At 43.6% G+C, this 18,291-nt stretch overlaps 1 long non-coding RNA gene across 1 annotated transcript in view; it reads right to left on the bottom strand.

Moving 5' to 3' along the window:
- Positions 1-11,681, bottom strand: part of LOC147347772 (uncharacterized) — a 73,087-nt gene extending 61,406 nt beyond the window's left edge. The window contains exon 1 of the long non-coding RNA XR_015152792.1: positions 11,398-11,681. This is a non-coding gene — a long non-coding RNA (uncharacterized LOC147347772). The remainder of the gene's footprint in view (positions 1-11,397) is intronic.
- Positions 11,682-18,291: the final 6,610 nt, after the last annotated feature.

Here is an 18,291-nt window from a genome sequence, read left to right as displayed (position 1 = left end):
TCACCTTCTCCCTTCAGTGTTCAGTGTGTCTGGCACATAGGTGGTCTTCAATAAATATTTGGTAAAAGACTAGGTAATTAACTCAATAATTAACATGAGATAATACTTAGGTTCTTAAGATGCTTTATAAACACAGAAACAGGACATAAAGAGTTTCATGTGTGTGTGTGTGTGTGCTCAATCACTGTCATATCCAACTCTTTGTAACCCCATGAACTGTAGCCCGCCAGGATCCTCTGTCCATGGGACTTTCCCAAGCAAGAATGTCAGAGCAGGTTGCCATTTCCTTCTCCAGGGGATCGTCCCAACCCAGGGATAGAACCCACGTCTCTTGTGTCTCCTGCATTAGTGGGGGCATTCTTGACCACTGTGCTACCTGGGAAGCCCAGAGTTTCATATAACTTACTAAATATCAATCATTAATTAATGAAGATAGCAATCCTTCTATATAAAGTTCTAGCAAAAAGAAAAATTTTTTGGACTTCTTTTTATCTTCTTGGTTTTAGTATATGAAGCTGTGAAGCAATCCTGTTAGACCTGATTACTAAGAAACTGCAGAAGTCACAACAGGAAAGAAATGAAGAGGGCAGAGCAGGAGTACTGGATTTTGTAATGAAGTCTTAGGGAAGACCAAGAAGACGATGGAAAGACGTTGGTTATGGGCATCTCTCCTTAACTTCAGGGAAAGACAGCTGAGAAGTGTGCAGAGGGGTAAATGGCTCAAGTTTTGGTGTGAGATCTCCCAAGTTGGATATCCCCAAGAATTCAGTAGGACCCTCAAAGAGGCTCCAAGGCAAGATATCTAAAATCAGGAAGACGTTGAGTGTGTGAATGGAGGACCAGACAAAAGTTGTCTGACTTAAACAACGCTAAATGATTTGCTAAGCTGCAATTCATTAAAAATTCAGTGAAGAGAGTTGCTGAGAAGTTTCTAGGTGAGCAAAGGATGACAAATGAAATGACAAGAACTACGCACCCTATTATAAAGTATCATTGCTTTGGGATTTTTTTGGTGTTACTCAAGTTCCGGTAACCTCTTACAGTGGGGGGTGGGGGGGTGGGCTGGGAGCGAGGAGATCCACACACTAGCAGGTGATACTCCAGGGCCTACTGAGTGAGTGGCCTACAATTCAGCTCACTTCTGACACTGTGTTCTCAGAGGTAGCGTCAGATTTCACGTAGTAAGGCCTCAGTCCCACAAGGCTTCCCCCACTTTAGATTCTGGTTACAAGTTCAGGTTATTACCTATGCTTCTGACCCACTGGCTGTAAGTCAGAGGTTATCAAAACTGCCTTCTGGGGTTCAATTAATTTGCTAATGTGGCTCACAGAACTCAGAGAAACATTTTATTCACTAGATTGCCTGTTTATTATAACAGGATATAACTCAGGAACAGCCTGATTGAAAACTTAAATAGGGCAAGATATGGGGCAAAGTCAGGGCTTCCCAGGAGGCACTAGTGGTAAAGAACGCGCCTGCCAACGCAGGAGACATAAGAGACGTGGGTTCAGTCCCTGGGTCGGGGAGATCCCCTGGAGGAGGGCATGGCAACCCACTCCAATATTCTTGCGGGGAGAGCCCCATGGACAGATGAGCCTGGCGGGCTACAGCCCATGGGGTCCCAAAGACTCACACATGACTGAAGCGACAGCATGCATGCATGGGGCAAAGGCACAGAATGTCCATGCCTTCTCCAAGCCCACCAGTCTCCCCAAAACTCCATGTGCTCACCAACCTGGATGCTCTCTGAACTCTCCCCTTTGGAAAGGTTTTTATAAAGGCTTTATTAAATAGGCATGACTGATTAAGTCATTGACCACTGGCTCTCAGTTCAATCTCCAGCCCCTCTCCCCTCCCAGGAGGTTGGGGAAGGGACTGAAGGTTAGCTTCTAATCACCTGGTTGGCTCCCCAGGCAACCAGCCCCTCCAGAGACTACCCAGGTGCTCTCCCCAAACCCACCCCTTTTTATTAACATAAAAAAGACACCTTTATCCTACCTCTCTCAAGGTTGAGGAAATTCCAAAAGTTTTAGGAGCTCTGTGCCAAAAACTAGGGCTTCCCTAGTGGCTCAGCTGGTAAAGAATCCGCCTGCAATGCAGGAGACCTGGCTTTAATGCTGGACTGGGAGGATCCTCTGGAAAAGGGAAAGGCTACCCACTCCCATTCTGAATTAGAGAATTCCATGGACTGTATAGTCCATGGGGTCACAAAGAGTTGGACACGACTGAGCGACTTTCACTCACTTGTACCAAAAACAGGGACAAAGATCAAATGTTTATTGCTTGTTATAAATCACAGGGTCATGGTTGGTATTGTATTTATTGTTCCTATTAATGAAATTCATAGCATTTTAAAAGTCACTTTTGACTTCAGCTCCTCGGCCATACATTTTTCTTATGGTCTTCAGGACGTCAGAATTTGGAAGGACAACTGTGGACGTGTTTTCTGTGTGCGCACATGTGCAGTTGGTTTAGAGCATACAGGTGTGTGTGTGTGTATATACATTCATACGTACACAAAGTGAAAATGTTAGTAACTCAGTCGTGTCTGACTCTGTGTGACCCCATGGACTGTAGCCCACCAGGCTCCTCTGTCCCTGGGATTCTCCAGGCAAAAATACTGGAATGGGCTGCCATTTCCTTCTCCAGGGGATCTTCCCGACCTAGGGATCAAACCCACGCCTCCTGCATTGGCAGGCAGAATCTTTACCACTGAGTTACCAGGGAAGGCTATATGATAGTGTATATACATGCATGAAAGTGAAGTGGCTCAGTCGTGTCTGACTCTTTGCGACCCCATGGACCTACCAGGCTCCTCTGTCCATGGGATTTTCCAGGCAATAATACTGGAGTGGGTTGCCATTTCCTTCTCCAGAGGATCTTCCCGACCCCGGGATCGAACCCACGCCTCCTGCATTGGCAGGCAGATTCTTTACCACTGAGTTACCAGGGAAGGCTATATGATATGGTATATACATGAATATGTACGCACAAGCTGAGTCTCTTGCTGTCCTCTAGAATGCCGAAACCTTCAACAGAGCGTCTGTATCATCTGGTTCTCATATACTGCAACATTTATAGCACTGGCTAAGTGCTGAGCACAACGTGAACACTTAACAGATACTAAAAATGTTTTTAAACTTTAAGAGAGAAGAAGTTTAAAAATCCAGTCCATGTTAAAGGGTTTAAAGTAGCATAAAAATTCAAAGGCATAGAGGTACCATTTGGTTCATTAGAGCATCTTCTAGCTGATGTGGCTGACTGAGCTTTAAGTGGCGACATGGCAGCTTTCGCAGGATAACTTTGAGTGCAAAAATTCCTGAGACAGAAGAAAATTCTTGGAAATATTTCTAACTTAATTCACAATTTTACAGTGTCTTCTAATTCTTATTCTTCTTTCTGAAGAATAGAAGGTAAGAAGAGTCATCGCCAGAATTTATCTGAACAACTGAGAAAATATTTCCTTAAACCATTTATAAGTGGAAAGAGATGCTTGGTATTGGAAGCACAGGAAGGAAAGAGGGAAGGAAGGAGGGAAAGAAAGATGGAAAAACAAAGAAACAGAAAGGCCAGGAAAGAAGCACTGTCGAATTAACCACAGCCCAGAGTGCCTGCTTTCTTCATCTTAGGAAGCCTTAATACATTCATGAAACCTCCAGAGATGTTTCCACAGTTCAATGGGCCACCAGAGTCAAAGACACGTCCACAATACCCATGTCCAAAGGTCAAACTCTTTTGGTGGTGGTGGTGGTGGTTTAGGCTCTATGCCATGTCGACTCTTGTGACCCCATGGACTGTAGCCCGCCAGGCTCCTCTGTCCACAGGATTTCCCAGGCAAGAATACTGGAGTGGGCTGCCACTTCCTTCTCCAGGGGGTCTTCCCAACCCAGGGATCAAACCTGAGTCTCCTGAATTGCAGGCAGATTCTTTACCAACTGACACACCAGGGAAACCCCAAACAAATCCTTTAAGGAGATTTAAAGATATACCTTTAGGGTGGAATTCAGGGAGAAGGAAAGAGAAAGTTAGCTTATTTATACCTGCATCCCTAAGACTGTAAAACTCCCCTTCTTAAGAATATAATCTTTCAAGATGCAGGATGAAGAGGAAATAGAAGAAAGAAAAAATAAAGAAAAAATATTAATGTCTCAGCAGCTTGATTGTGCATCTGAGAAAGATTTGACAGGAGACTCAGTGCACCATGTCAATCCATCTCATTCTAAATTCTGATGTTGTGTGGAGATGACACGCTGAGTCACTGGGCTGAAGTGATTTCTCATCATGCTCGTTTGAACACTCTCCCTTTTTAAAGTCTTGATCTGTCTCCTGTTTGCTGAACCCTCAACAAGGAGACTCTAAGAAGAGCATATCGCTTGCAGAATTTACATAAAATGCTACACAGGTACAGAAGGAGGCCTCGAGTCTTTCAGCAGTGTGAGCAAAAGTTCTAAGCGGCTCTAGTGGTCCTGGGGTATTCCCTGGTGGCTTGGTGGTAAAGAATCTGCTTGCCAATGCAGGAGCTACGGGAAACGCGAGTTCGATCCCTGGGTCGGGAAGATCACCTGGAGGAAGAAATAACAACCCACCCCAGTATTCTTGCCTGGAAAAATCCCATGGACAGAGGAGCCTGGCAGGCTACAGTCCATGGGGTCGCAAAGAGTCGGACACAACTTAGCGACTGAGCATGCATGCACACTAGTGGGCTTGAGACCCTGCAGCAAGGACCTTGGGCCCAAAGTGACTCACAGGGAGAAGGTGTGAAGAGAAAGGAGTTGGTCTCAACCCTACCAGAAGGTGAGCCAGCCCAGAGGTGATGGAAGGAAAGAAAGGGGGCAGTATTTAACCACCTCGGTTCTAGAAAACTCGAGGCTTCTCTCCCCCACCGCACCACCATCACCACCTCTTGCTCAACATGGCATGTCAAAGGAGATAGGTAAAGGGCGGGTCGCAGGCGGTGGGGCTGAACACAAGCTGCCCTTCTCCAGGGCGCCCGGATTGCCAAAGAGCTGTCAACTCATCCACTCCGCCTTGAGGCTCCGAGTCGCCCAAAACAGTCAGCCGCGGATGAACCAGGGCCTTTGATCCACTATCAGCACCTTTGCCCACCACCCTCACCCCCTCCTTTTTCTGTCTTTCTCCAAACTTTGAAGATAATGAGTCTTAAATATTTGCAAGTAATTAGAAGGTGTGGCTGCCAAGGAAAAGTGAGTCGTTTTCTTTCAAATGGGAAGAGTGGGTGCTCGGCTCTTCGCACACATCTCTAATTATTTCGCCTGCATTTATTTGGTCCCTGATAAACTGATCTGGCCCGGGAAGGAAGACCACACCTAGGAACTAATGAGCCCCTCCTGCAACAATAATAACCATTATGAACCGAGAAGCCCAGTGTCATCATGAGTCAATTATTTATCATTTACTGACAACTTCATCCTTCAACTTGCTTTTCAGCTTTAATTCATTAGCAACGGAGGGGAGGTGACTGTGTGTATTCTCCCCTACAGGGTGGGGGGGTGGGGGGAAAGATGATTTAAGAAAATACTATCCATATATGCAGTTCCCTTCTGTTATTATACATATAAACAACTCAGAAAGCATCATCTGTCTTGACATTCATTTTCACTACTTATAGTATATGTGCTTGTTGTGTAATAAAAAGACACATGAGATTCGTGTGTCTCATGAGCGAGTCTTCATTCTCCGCTGCTAAGGGGAAAGGGATCAGAGAGGCTAAAAGAAGGAAATACACAAACAGTTCAGTTCAAATCAGTCGCTCAGTCGTGTATGACTCTTTGCAACCCCATGGGCTGCAGCATGCCAGGCCTCCCTGTCCATCACCAACTCCCAGAGCTTGCTCAAACTCATGTCCATCGGGCCAGTGATACCATCCAACCATCTCATCCTCTGTTGTCCCCTTCTCCTCCTGCCTTCAATCTTCCCCAGCTTCAGGTTCAGGGTCTTTTCCAAAGAGTCAGTTCTTCACATCAGGTGGCCAAAGTATTGGAGTTTCAGCTTCAGTATCAGTCTTACCAGTGAACACCCAGGACTGATCTCATTTAGGATTAACTGGTTTGATCTCCTTGCAGTCCAAGGGACCCTCAGGAGTGTTCTCCAATACCACAGTTCAAAAGCATCAATTCTTCAGCTCTCAGCTTTCTTTTTGGTCCAACTCTCACATCCATACATGACTACTGGGAAAATCATCACTCGGATAAACCCCCTCACACATAAGAGCTATCCAACAGCTACCCTCAAGGAAAAGTACATAAATGACGGCTTGGTTTATTCAATCATTCTCCCACTTGACTGATCCATCTCATAGGATAAGGAATAACATGATGAGATGATGATGAAAAACAAGCAAAAGAAAAAGTTGGGGCAGAGGCACAAAAGCGTCTTACCCTGTGGGATTTGCCGAAGGTCTTTGAAGTAAACTCACCTCCCTTATTTCTGTCTCAGATGCAGAAGGACATTTAAGGTTGCTTAGCCCAATGTCTTCGTCTGTAAGGCACAGAGGGAGGTAGTTTGCATGGCCCCAGATCACCCCATCAGCTGAGGACAGACTCAGTGTCTCTTCTGGCCCCATGTCATTGTCCCAAAGATAATGTTCTTTTCCTTCTACAGATGAAGCTCATGAAGTCCAGAGCTTTGGCAGGAAGGCCCAGCCTGCTGAGAGTGCTCAAAGAGCACGATCCAGGAAACTGGGTTGTTACATAAAGTTGCTTGGAGTCTTTCACAGTGATTCTCCTTCTGATTTTGTAAAAGAAAAGTATACATTTGGAGATAAATCATCCAAGTGTGTGCTAAGTCACTCAGTTGTGTCCGACTCTTTGTGACCCCATGGACTGTAGCCCACCAGGCTCCTCTGTCCATGGGATTCTACAGGTAAGAATACTGGTGTGGGTTGCCATTCCTCTTCCAGGGAATCTTCCCCACCCAAGAATCAAACCCATGTCTCTTGTGTCTCCTGCATCTCCTGCACTGATTGGGAGGCAGAGTCTTTACCACTGAGTCACCTGGGAAACAATTCCTCAAAGTGGCTGAGTGGACTTCTTCCTTTCCAATGTGTGACCATCTGGTGACTCACTTATCCTTGGAAATTTTTTCTTCTGTCTTTTAAATGTCTCACTATTGTCTTTACCATTTCTAAGTGTGTGTGTGTGCACACCTACACAGGTATGTACATGCATAAATTTTTTTTTTCCCTATTTAAACTCTCCAATTCAGGTGGACATGTGAAAAGACAAATAACACGTCTCAGTTGTTTGTTTGTTTTTTTACATTATCCAGCTCTGTAAAAGGGGCTTTCCTTAATAAGCTGCTGCTATAACTTCTCAATTTTTCCCCTGAATGCAGTTTCCAAAGACACAATAAGGCCACATAATAATTTTGAGAAGAGAGTCCGTTTCAGCTTTTTTTTTAGAAATTCAAAGTAGACAGGGGAAGAACCAAGGTGTTCTTAGGTCATCAAAAACAGAGGCACCCACACACACTATTGTGAAGGGACTATATTGTTTGGTTTCTTCATTTCCGCTCGGTGACTTGTTAGTATCTTTTTGCCTTAGAAACAAGGGAGCAAGAGGCATTTGAGCATTTGATCAACCTCTTAGAATTGAAGGAAAAGTCAAAAAAACTTTGAAAGCAAATAAGCCCTCGGAGTCATACACGCAATTAGATTAAAATCACATGCTTCTTTGATGTCAGTCACTGTTCTAAACTTTTGATGTGTATTAACTCATTTGATCCTCATGACAACCCTACCAGACGGACGCTCATGTTCAATTGCTCAGTCGTGTCAGACTCTTTGAGACCCCGATGGACTGTAGCCTGCCAGCCTCCTCTGTCCATGGAATTTCCCAGGCAAGCATACTGGAGCAGGTTGCCATTTCCTTCTCCAGGAGATCTTCCCGACCCGGGCATCAAACCTGAGACTTGTTTACCACTGCACCACCTACGAAGCCCACACCAGACGCATACTATTATTATATTCACATGTCAGATAAGGAAACTGAGGCACTGAGAAGTTAGACCACAAGGTTACACAACTGGTCGGCACGAGACCTGGCATTTGAGCCTGCCCCTCACCCCATTCCTCACTGGCTCCTTGTTCCAAGGCTGGCTTGGCTCAAGACTCCAGGAAACATCAAAGTTGACATCCTAAAAATAGAAAGTTTCCGAAAGCCTCAGGGGCCTCTTCTTTTGAACTCTCTTCCCTACTCACACCCTGATCTAAATTAGGTTTGAGAAATCCACGTAAGGTCAGGATGCCTACAGGGGTAGATTTCTTGCAGGAAGAAATCTAGGCGAAAAGGGCTATGGCTATGGCTGATCCTGAAACCAGCATGTTCTGAACTGGAGCAGAAATTTTTCCTCCAGGGAGGTTGGTTCTCTCACTCTCGGCTCCCAAGCCCATTGGCCCAAGAATTCCCTCGTCTGTTTTGAGGATGCGATGAGTTTTCATCAACTTTCAGGGAGTGACTCTGGACAAGGAAGGCCGTTGATCCAGAGACAGATCCAGCCAGGACTAATGACTTCAGTTCAACTCAACACAACCCTGCCAGGTGAAGGACTAGACGCATAAATAACTCAGAACGAGACAGGCCACAGTGAGAAATGTGGTAATCAAGCTGCAAGGTGCCGACCAACTCAGAAAGACAGCTCACGAAGAAACCAGGGCCCCTCCTTCCGTCTCACCCACTCCACTCCTGGTTCCACAGAACGGAGGCGTTTCACTCGGGCACACAATGGAGTTAGGTAATGTCAGACAGGAAGAGAGGCTCCTAATAAGGAGAGGTCTGATGGAGTGAGCCAACAATGTACTTTCTTGGGTGGGGAGGAGATGAAACATGCAAGAGTGAAAATACTCAGTTCATCAGAAGGGAGTGTGTGTATTTCAAGCTCTTTCTGCTTCTAGGTAGTCTTAATTTAAAAATATGGGTTACACAACATGAGAGATTAACTATACTTCAATTTTTTTAATGCATAAAATTCTTTTTAAATAAATGAATTTTTTTAAAAAGAAAAAGCAAACTGAAAAATGGGTTAGAATGCCACATACACCTGTTTTGAAGCTTCCCAATTTATTTTTCAAAGTTTATCAAGTCCTATGCCAGTCTCTGTCTTTGTTAATTTAGGAAAGGAATATACTCACCAAACTAATAGAATGAAAATAAGAGAGAGAGAGCAAATGTCCTTTTTTTCAAATGTATCTTTTAAGGGATAGTTAGATTAGAAAGAATTTCCTTATTAACGTATTTGAAGCACTTTAATAAATACACTCATAAAGAACAGAGCTACTGCAAAATACAAATTAACCAGCATAATAATATACCTTTGTATCTCTTGAAGAATTGATGGATTTTTAAGATTTTCAAAAAGAAACCACAATTCAAACTTTAAAACTTGAAGAGCTTAAAGTCTGTCTTTATTTCCAGCCTCTAAACATGGAATTCATGGATTAGATGTCACATCTAGAGTTGAATGCAGATAAAAAACAGTAGGTTGAATTTGTACATACATATTTAAATATTTCATTTGATTTCATTTGATGAACTATTTTAGCTTTTATTCCATACCTGTGGATTCTGACGTTTTCTGCGATCTATATCTAAGAATGCAGTGGGTATGCTGCAGTAATTTTCAGAAGATTTTTTAGCCCTTATGTAACACTTGTTTCCATTTGATTCTGACAGCACCGGGAGGCATTTTCCAGCTTGACTCTGAGAGAGTTTGTTCAATCTGATAAGGAGGATCTTATCTTTTTTTCTGCCTTTTTCTCAACTAAAGATCTTTGGCCCACCAGAAAGAAACTGAATTGAAAAATGCAAATTTTTGCGCCCAGCTCAATGAAGCTGGGATGAATTGATATTCAGATTTGGTTACAAGTGATGTATAATTTAGGCCATTAAGGCAATGAACACTTATTGCATTAAAAAAAATGAATTAATCCTTAATAAAATTCTGCCTTAAATTAACATACATATATGTGTGTATATGTTGCATACATGTAAATATAAATCTGATATTGCTAAGTCACTTCAGTCGTGTCCAACTCTGTGTGACCCCATAGACGGCAGCCCACCAGGCTCCCCTGTCCCTGGGATTCTTCAGGCAAGAACACTGGAGTGGGTTGCCATTTCCTTCTCCAATGCATGAAAGTGAAAAGTGAAAGTGAAGTCACTCAGTCGTGTCCGACCCTTAGCGACCCCATGGACTGCAGCCTACCATGATCCTCCGTCCATGGGACTTTCCAGGCAAGAGTACTGGAGTGGGGTGCCATTGCCTTCTCCGATAAATCTGTTAGACATAAGTAAAATATTCTGTTAACTTTGTTGTTGTTGTTGTTCGGTCACTTGGTCGTGTCTGGCTCTGCCACCCCAGGGACTGCAGCACACCAGCCTTCCCTATCCTTCACTGTCTCCTGGAATATGTTCAAACTCACGTCCATTGAGTAAATGATGCTATCTAACCAGCTCATCCTCTGCCACCCCCGTCTCCTCTCGCCCTCAATCTTTCCCAGCATCAGGGTCTTTTCCAATGAGTCCACTCTTAGAGGTACACATAAATAACAGATATCCATTTTTCAAATAAATGTTTCTCTTTTCCACCACACCAACAGAGCAGTCCTGTATTTATCTATAGCAGCCCCATCCGAGAAGCAGTGTTAAAATGGAAGCCGGCAAGCAACCCCTGTGTCCAGTCTGGGCTCTCATCCCTAAGTTCTCCTGTTGGAGTTAAGATGTTCATGGGGACTTCACCCTCGGTCCAGTAGGGACTTTGCCTTCCAGTGCAGGGGGTGCGAGGTTCAATCCCTAGTTGGGGAGCTAACATTCCACAGGCTTCCAAATCAAAAAACCAGAACATAAACAGCAGAAGCAATATTGTAGCAAATTCAATAAAAACTTTAAAAATGGTTCACATCACACATACACACACACACAAAATCTGAAAAAAAAAAAAAGATGCTCACTGACTTGGAAACAAGAGAATAGAGACAGTTACTAAAAACTGGATCAACAATTCCTTCAGCATGAAAAAGTATAAGTTAACTTTGTGTCTGATCATATATGGATAGGAAGGTAGGAAGAGAAAGAGCTTTGCCAGTAGGAAATAGTATAAATAAATAGTTCCCTGTATTCTGACTTTTTATCTGCTTGTTGTCACAGAAATAATAATTATTTACTGTGAGAGCTCTATTCTTATAAGATGAGTTAACGGTGATTAAACCCATTATCAGCTACTTTCAGAAAGGTCAAAATAGAGAATAGCAACCTTTAAGGCTCCTTCCAGTTTTACCCCCTTAGTTACTGAGTTCATAAAGAGTAACCACTGCTCCACTGGTGAGCATTACAGCCCCCTCTATAAAAAAAGTTCTATGTTTCCCTTCAAATCAATACATACCTGAATAAGAGAAACTACTGCATTGTAAGAGGTGCTTCCCAGGTCGTGCAGTTGGTAAAGAATCTACCTGTCAAAGCAGGAGACAGTAGAGAGGTTCGATCCCTGGGTCGGCAAGACCCCCTGGAGTAGGAAATAGCAACCCACTCCAGGATTCTTGCTTGGAAAATTTCACAGACCGAGGAGCCCAGCGGGCTCCAGTCCCTGGAGTCACAAAGAATCGGACATGGCTGAGCACGCACACACTGCATTGGAAGAGCTGCAAATGTTCAGCACTAACCAGGAGCGCCGTTGGACTGTGTCATGCCAAGGTGTTTGTCCTGAAGTCAGACACGTGGGCACTTTCTGGTAACGGGTGTCCTCAGGCTAACTCCTGGAACCCCATATTTTCTACTTCTCAACGTCACAGCATTTCTGTTTGAAGTTCATAAAACGGCATTCAGGTTCTCAACAAAACCCCAAATTCCTTTTACTAGACTTTTCTACCCTTGAACGCTGTATTTTATTGAAAAGAAGCCCAGGAAATGAATCTGTAACCCAGCTCCCTTGTACCAGTCAGAACTCAAGTCCCTTCTACAGTCTTCCTGGCAGCATACGTCCTCTCTGTGTGCTTTACTCCCCTGGCAGAACTGTTAAGAGACTTGTTTAGAGGACGAAGTTCTGCCACTCACTCCATCTAATCCTGCCAGAGGGTGGGAAGAGAGCCTAGAATGCTGTGCATTATACAACACGGCTCAGACCACTTTCCATCAACACTTTGTATGTTCGTTCCTCTCGTCAAGGTCTAAAAGCAACTATTCTCCAAAATCAGTTTCAAAACCCTATAATTTTAAAAGTTGAAAGTTGCTGTTTCTAGCATGTTTTTATGTCTAGAGCATAAAACCTACCATTTAAAACTGAAGATACATACTCTCCTCATGAGTTATTTATCATTCTCAAAAGTTCTAGCTTGCTTACTATTCAGCCACAGTGTTGATATTCATAGGTAACAGAAAAAAGACTGCAAAAGAGAAGAAATTCTGGAAAATTGATAGGATGATTACATTACACATGAATAATAATTGTAGAATAGTGTGGTTTGTGCCAATAAAATGTATTATGCTTACTGAGGCTACAATTAGCACCAATACTTTTAATACCAGTCAAATTAATTTTATTGCTGACATTTCAATCACATATTAGTAATTTGCAGTCTTTGGACCCTTGGTTTAGCCATAGAGTCGTGTTCGACTCTTTGTGACCCCATGGACTGTATAGCCCACCAGACTCCTCTGTCCATGGGATTCTCCAGGCAAGAATACTGGAGTTGAGTAGCCATTTCCTTCTCCAGGGGACCTTCCCCACTCAGGGATCAAACCTGGGTCTCCTGCATTGCAGGCGGTTTCTTTATCAACTGAGCCAACAGGGAAGCAAGAGCTTGTAATTCCAGCATTACGTACTGATGTTGGAGAATGTTTAGAAGTACTGATACTAATAACATTGAACTAGCACTTCAAAATTCTATTTTTTTATAACATTACCCCATGGTTGCTTCTTTTGACATTCTTTTAGAGCTCTGACAACTGTTTGGTTTCTCGGAGTTCTCTGACGTGGCTCAGATGGTAAAGAATCAACCTGCAATGTGGGAGACCTGGGTACCATCCCTGGGTTGGAAAGATCCCCTAGAGGAGAGCATGGAAACCCACTCCAGTATTCTTGCCTGGAGAATCCCATGGACAGAGGAGCCTGGCGGGCTGCAGTCTATGGGGTCTCAAAGAGTCAGACATGACTGAGAGACTAAGCACGTAAGCACTGACGTGTAATAAGCAGATAGATGACAGGTCCATAAATTAAAAAAAAAATTAGACACTCTGAATAGAATTGGAGATTGCACAAAATGAACTATTGCTCAAGGTGCTGAGAGACTCAGCATTTCCTCTTTTCCAAATCTTGATTTTCTTAAGGAGAATATTTTATGACAGGTCATTTTTAAGAAAATGCAGGGATCCCAGAGCATGACAGATGTCCCCTCAAGACTAGAACGAGGGGCCAAGCCTCCCAAGGACCTGGCTGGTGGATGACACAGGAAGCTTACTACACTGGTTGCCTCTTCAGAGCAGGAGGGAGTGAGCATTGTTATTATTTTAAAGAACAAGCACTAGATAAGACAGGAAGGCCAGGGTATTTATTATTAATTTCCTAGAGGTGAGTAATGGTGATGGGTCTGGAGGGAGGAGGGGCTTCTTAGGAAAATTAGGAGAGGTTTTGCTGATATTAGGATGTGTTTCCTGCTTGATCAGAATAGTCAGAGAGACCGCAAGTACAGGTCAAAAGACAGAGCAGGAATTTCCAAATGGGTCAGCATGAAGTCATTTGTTTGCTTTCCCGAAGTCACAGGCCACCTGGAAGAAGATGGGTGAGGGTGTAGCAGTGGAGCCGAGAGGTGGGAAGGAACAGCGCACCGTCTGCAAAATAGACTGGCGGAACCTGGAGGCCCGCTGGGAGAGTCTGCCCAGAGATGGATTATCGGGAGAGTACAGCGAGTGCTGACTTTTCCCCTAGTCATCCCTTCTCTCTCCCAATGCCAACATCATTGCATCAGGACCAGCAGGTGCAATGGAAAGAGCCCAGCCTCTGTAGGCTAAGATTCAACTCCAAGACTGGCCCTCACTAGCGGTTTGACTTTGAGAAATTGACATATTTTGTTTCGGTGTTCCCAATAATAACACTGGCTACAAACATGACTCACTTGATTACTCATTTCTTTCATCACTGTGGGTTCTACTCTCTTTTCACTTTGTTGAGAGAGAACGAACAGAGCTGCTCTGAAGTCAGCTGGTATCTCAGATATGGGGGATATGTAAAATTACCCGTAAGGATGTAATTCCCTTTCAAAAACCATGATATTACAACCATTCCAGCTTATACGTTTAAGTCATTAAGATGCTTTTTAATAACATGGCCACACAAATGGAAACACTGAAATGAAATCTGATTAAAGATTTTCGTACTAATGGTGGATTTTATTTGTCTGCATTTCAATCCGTGTACTTGTTTTCTGTTTATCTGAAACAAGGAAAACAATCATGTATTACTGACTGGAAAGATTTTGGTGTGACTTATAAAAATCAAAGCCTGATTTGGGGACATTCTTTTTTACGAAGTTTAAAGTTTTAAAAGTATTATACTCTGGCAAACATAGAACAATTAAATAAGATTTGGTGTGTTTCTGAAGCAAACAGCTGCAATACAAGGTACCCCATAGGACCAAAACCTAGGCATCTTTTTGCATAATGTATGTGTGTGTGTGTATTATTAGGTTGCATTTTTTCAGAACCGCAAAGTTGTTTTAAAAATAGGAAACTATATTTTTTTTTCTCTGCACCCAGGCGAATTAGGTAACTGTTGGGCTCTGCTTCACATTTTAAAGTGGAAAATGAAGCATAGGCAGAAACAAGGGCAGAAGTTAGGTCTCCTAAGTCCTACTCTTTGTGCTGATTTCTGAACTGTTCCTCTATTTTACTGTTGATCTCGGTGGTCTGTTGGTTGGATACAAATGACTTCTCTGTAGAAAGTGAAATAGGATCATAGATGCTTAAACTTGAGAGTCTCATTGCAGGAGAAGGTTGTTTACCTACAGAGGAAGATACAGAAGGCAAAGTAAATCAGTAAAAACTTCCTCCAGCCTTTATTTTAGAAACTTGTCCACCAGTTTGCCATTTTCTGGACTGGGAGAGTCAACGCCTTTCCCAAAGAATCTAACGTTCCCCCAGTAAGAATCCAGCCGGTAAAATAAAATTCCAAATTGGTTAAAAGTGAAACTGACTCATAGGTGACTCATTAGGCTCCAATTGAACAATTGGTTATAACCAATTTCAGTTTCTACTGCATCTTATTTTCTGCATCTCAATTTTTCATTACAGCCTAGTAGTTTGTACTCCTGAATTTAAGTTTTTAGAGGTGCTTGTTTATCTCAACATATGACTTTGTAAGTCTTTTCTCCTGATTCTTTATGATAAGTGGTCAGTACTGAGCAGTAAAGCTTCAGTGAGAAAACTCAGCCATTCCCCTATATTCATCAGGGTAAGACATTGTAACATCTCTGTGCGTTTTACCCCACATTTTACGCCTGGTCATTTCTGTTCAATGGCTTGTGAAATGGAAAATTTGCATCCCATGCTAGCCAGGCGTTACTCTCCTTAACTTTTAATGAGTGTCAACGGTGCTCTGGGCTCCACACAATAGAGAGAACGGGCACCTCTACTCAGTCTATCTAAATTATAAATTGAAGAGCAGGTTGCCTGTGCGAATATATTCTAATCAATATGCATTTACTGCTGCTATAAATGACACTAAAACACAGCTACTTCCCAGGTGTCATTCCACCCACAATTACCCAGTGGGCATTCTCCCACTTTATATTATTAAGTGCTCCTGAAAAGCTGCATTGAAATCAAATAATGTTAAGCGCTACTGAGGAACTCATTATCCTGTGGAGAATTCTTCTATGACGTCATGGGTACCATATTACTAACATAGAAATCTCGTATAAAATTCTGGGGTTTTCTCCTGTAATCACCTATTTTGAAATCTGTGAAGCAATTTTTTTTTCATTAAACACTGTTAAACCCCCACTACATGCCACGCAATAGAGAACAGAGTACCTACTTCCAACATAGGAGAGAAAAGCTATGTCTATAACACAACGGCAAAAGGTTATATTCCAAACTCTATACAAGTCAAGTACTATAGAGATGTATTGCTGTTTAGCCTCTACATCATATCCGACTCTTTTGTGACCCCGTGAACTGTATCTCACCAGGCTCCTCTGTCCATGGGATTTCCCAGGCAAGAATATTGGAGGGGGTTGCCATTTCCTTCTCCAGGGGACCTTCCTGACCCAGGGATTGAACCCGCATCTCCTGCATTGGCAGGGGGGTTCTTTACCACTGAGCCACCAGGGAAGCCCAGTGTGGCAGTGGGAGGGACCTAAAAACAAATTAAATGAATTTAACTATAAAATGAATTTATAGAAATTCTAACATTTCCTATATAAAGATGGCTAAGAGAGAGGTTTATGTAAGCTTTTAGTCTTATTAACTCACTGATATATATGTCTGGATGTAATATTTAAAATCTCAAAATTAATGTAAATCATTAGAGAGAAAGGAACCCACTTATCCCTTCACCAGATATACAGTGTGACTAACTCCACCAGGATGTGGACCAAATATTTACACTCGCTGTTAATTTTTGTTTGTTTGTTTTATTTCTTGGCCACACTGCAGGATGTAGCATGTAGGATCTTAGTTCCTTGACCAGGGATCAAACGCACGCCCCTGGCATTGAAAGTTTGGCGTCTTAACGACTGGACCTCCAGTTAAGTCCCAAGTGTCTGCTAATTTCACATAACCTGTTTGTTAATTGCTTTCCACCAAAGCCATTTTGTTCCTGCACTTTGGACCCCAAAGGTAGTTTGGAATAAAAGCATCTCGGAATAAGAGGTAATTCCTGCCAGCAGGCATCTATGGAGCAGATTGGGCCTCCAACTAGAGGGTTCTCTGAGGACCTGATCCCACTGGTATGCTGTTAGATTTTTTTTCTTTCTTCCCTTTTCCTTCTGCTGTTTAGTTGCGGGCTACAACTGGAAACTTCTGCCAAAGCAGGCTCTCCCCCGGCCCTTGGGCACACTACGTTGATCAGTAGATAAGACCTTCCCAGCAGTCAGGGCTGCCCCTGCCATCCACAAAGCCGCAGTGCCGTGCAGACAGCTCTGCGGAGCTTACTAACTGCCACTCCACCTGCCTCACCTCCTCGGGTTCCCCAAGGTTTTCCTGGATACTGACAGTCATGGTGGCTGCTTGACCTTGGGCCTTGCAAGCTGGCTGGTTTCCAGAAAGTTCCTCCGATGACAAAGTGTGCTGAAAATTGTGTTCACGGCATTCAGGCACAGCGCAGGGGGCTGGGGAGCGAAGCCTGCTGCCCTTACCCCCAGCCTCGACCCCGGCTACCCGCCTTGCAGGTAGACCAGATGTAGCTTTCCTCTCCCTCCACACCCTGCCAGTACCCTGGAGAGAGCACAAGACCAGACTGTGAGGAATGAAATGAAATAAAATAATGAAAACAAAAAATGAGAGAAAGAAAACAGTTGTAGTTGGCCAGTCTCTTGAAGCTTGTTTTGATGCACACACAAAAAAAGCAGGGCTTCTCCAGGGGCTCAGTGGAAAAGAATCCACAGTCAATGCAGGAGATGTGGGTTTGATCCCTAGGTGGGCAAGATCCCCTGGAGAAGGAATGACAATCCACTCCAATATGCTTGCCTGGGAAATCTGGTGCACAGAAGAGCCTGATGGGCTACTGTCCGTGGGGGTCACAAAAAAGTCGGACGTGACTGAGCAGCACGCTAAAAAAGAAAGGAGGGGGAAAGCTGACCTGCCAAGTATTTAAGCAAGACCGCAAGATTTTAAAGCATAGGCAACTCATACTGGCTTTTATCGGATTGATACTCCTCTACCTCTTTGAAGACCTCAGGCCATCGAGGAAGTTATGTTGAGTTATAATTTTCCAGTGACTCTAAGTGTGTGTGTGTGTGTGTGTGTGTGTGTGTTTGTGTTCCCAAAGGAGGATCTGGCGTTAGGACAGTGGTTGCTGTAATAGTCCTTGGTACGGCTGACGGCAGAAATGGCCCTCGAAAGACTGAGCTGAGGTGGAACCTGCCAGACTAGTTTCCCCACAACATGAGCTACACCCTCTGTGAAAAGCTGCTTTTTCTTGGCAAACTCATTTTTGCTTTAATGGAACAGGGAAGCGTGTGTCATAATGGGACGGCTATGCCCAGTTTCACCACGGCTGGGAACTGGGGGAACTTCAGACAAAACTGAAAGAGCCTTTCCAGGGTTGAACCCAACGTTCTGCCCG

This window comes from Bos grunniens, chromosome 23 (assembly GCF_055505025.1).
Source record: "Bos grunniens cultivar Pamir isolate PY7600 chromosome 23, Bosgru_T2T1.0, whole genome shotgun sequence".
In the NCBI taxonomy this organism is placed as follows: domain Eukaryota; kingdom Metazoa; phylum Chordata; class Mammalia; order Artiodactyla; family Bovidae; genus Bos; species Bos grunniens.
The sequence above is the reverse complement of the archived record's forward strand: the minus strand, read 5'-3'. Positions and strand labels throughout refer to the sequence as shown.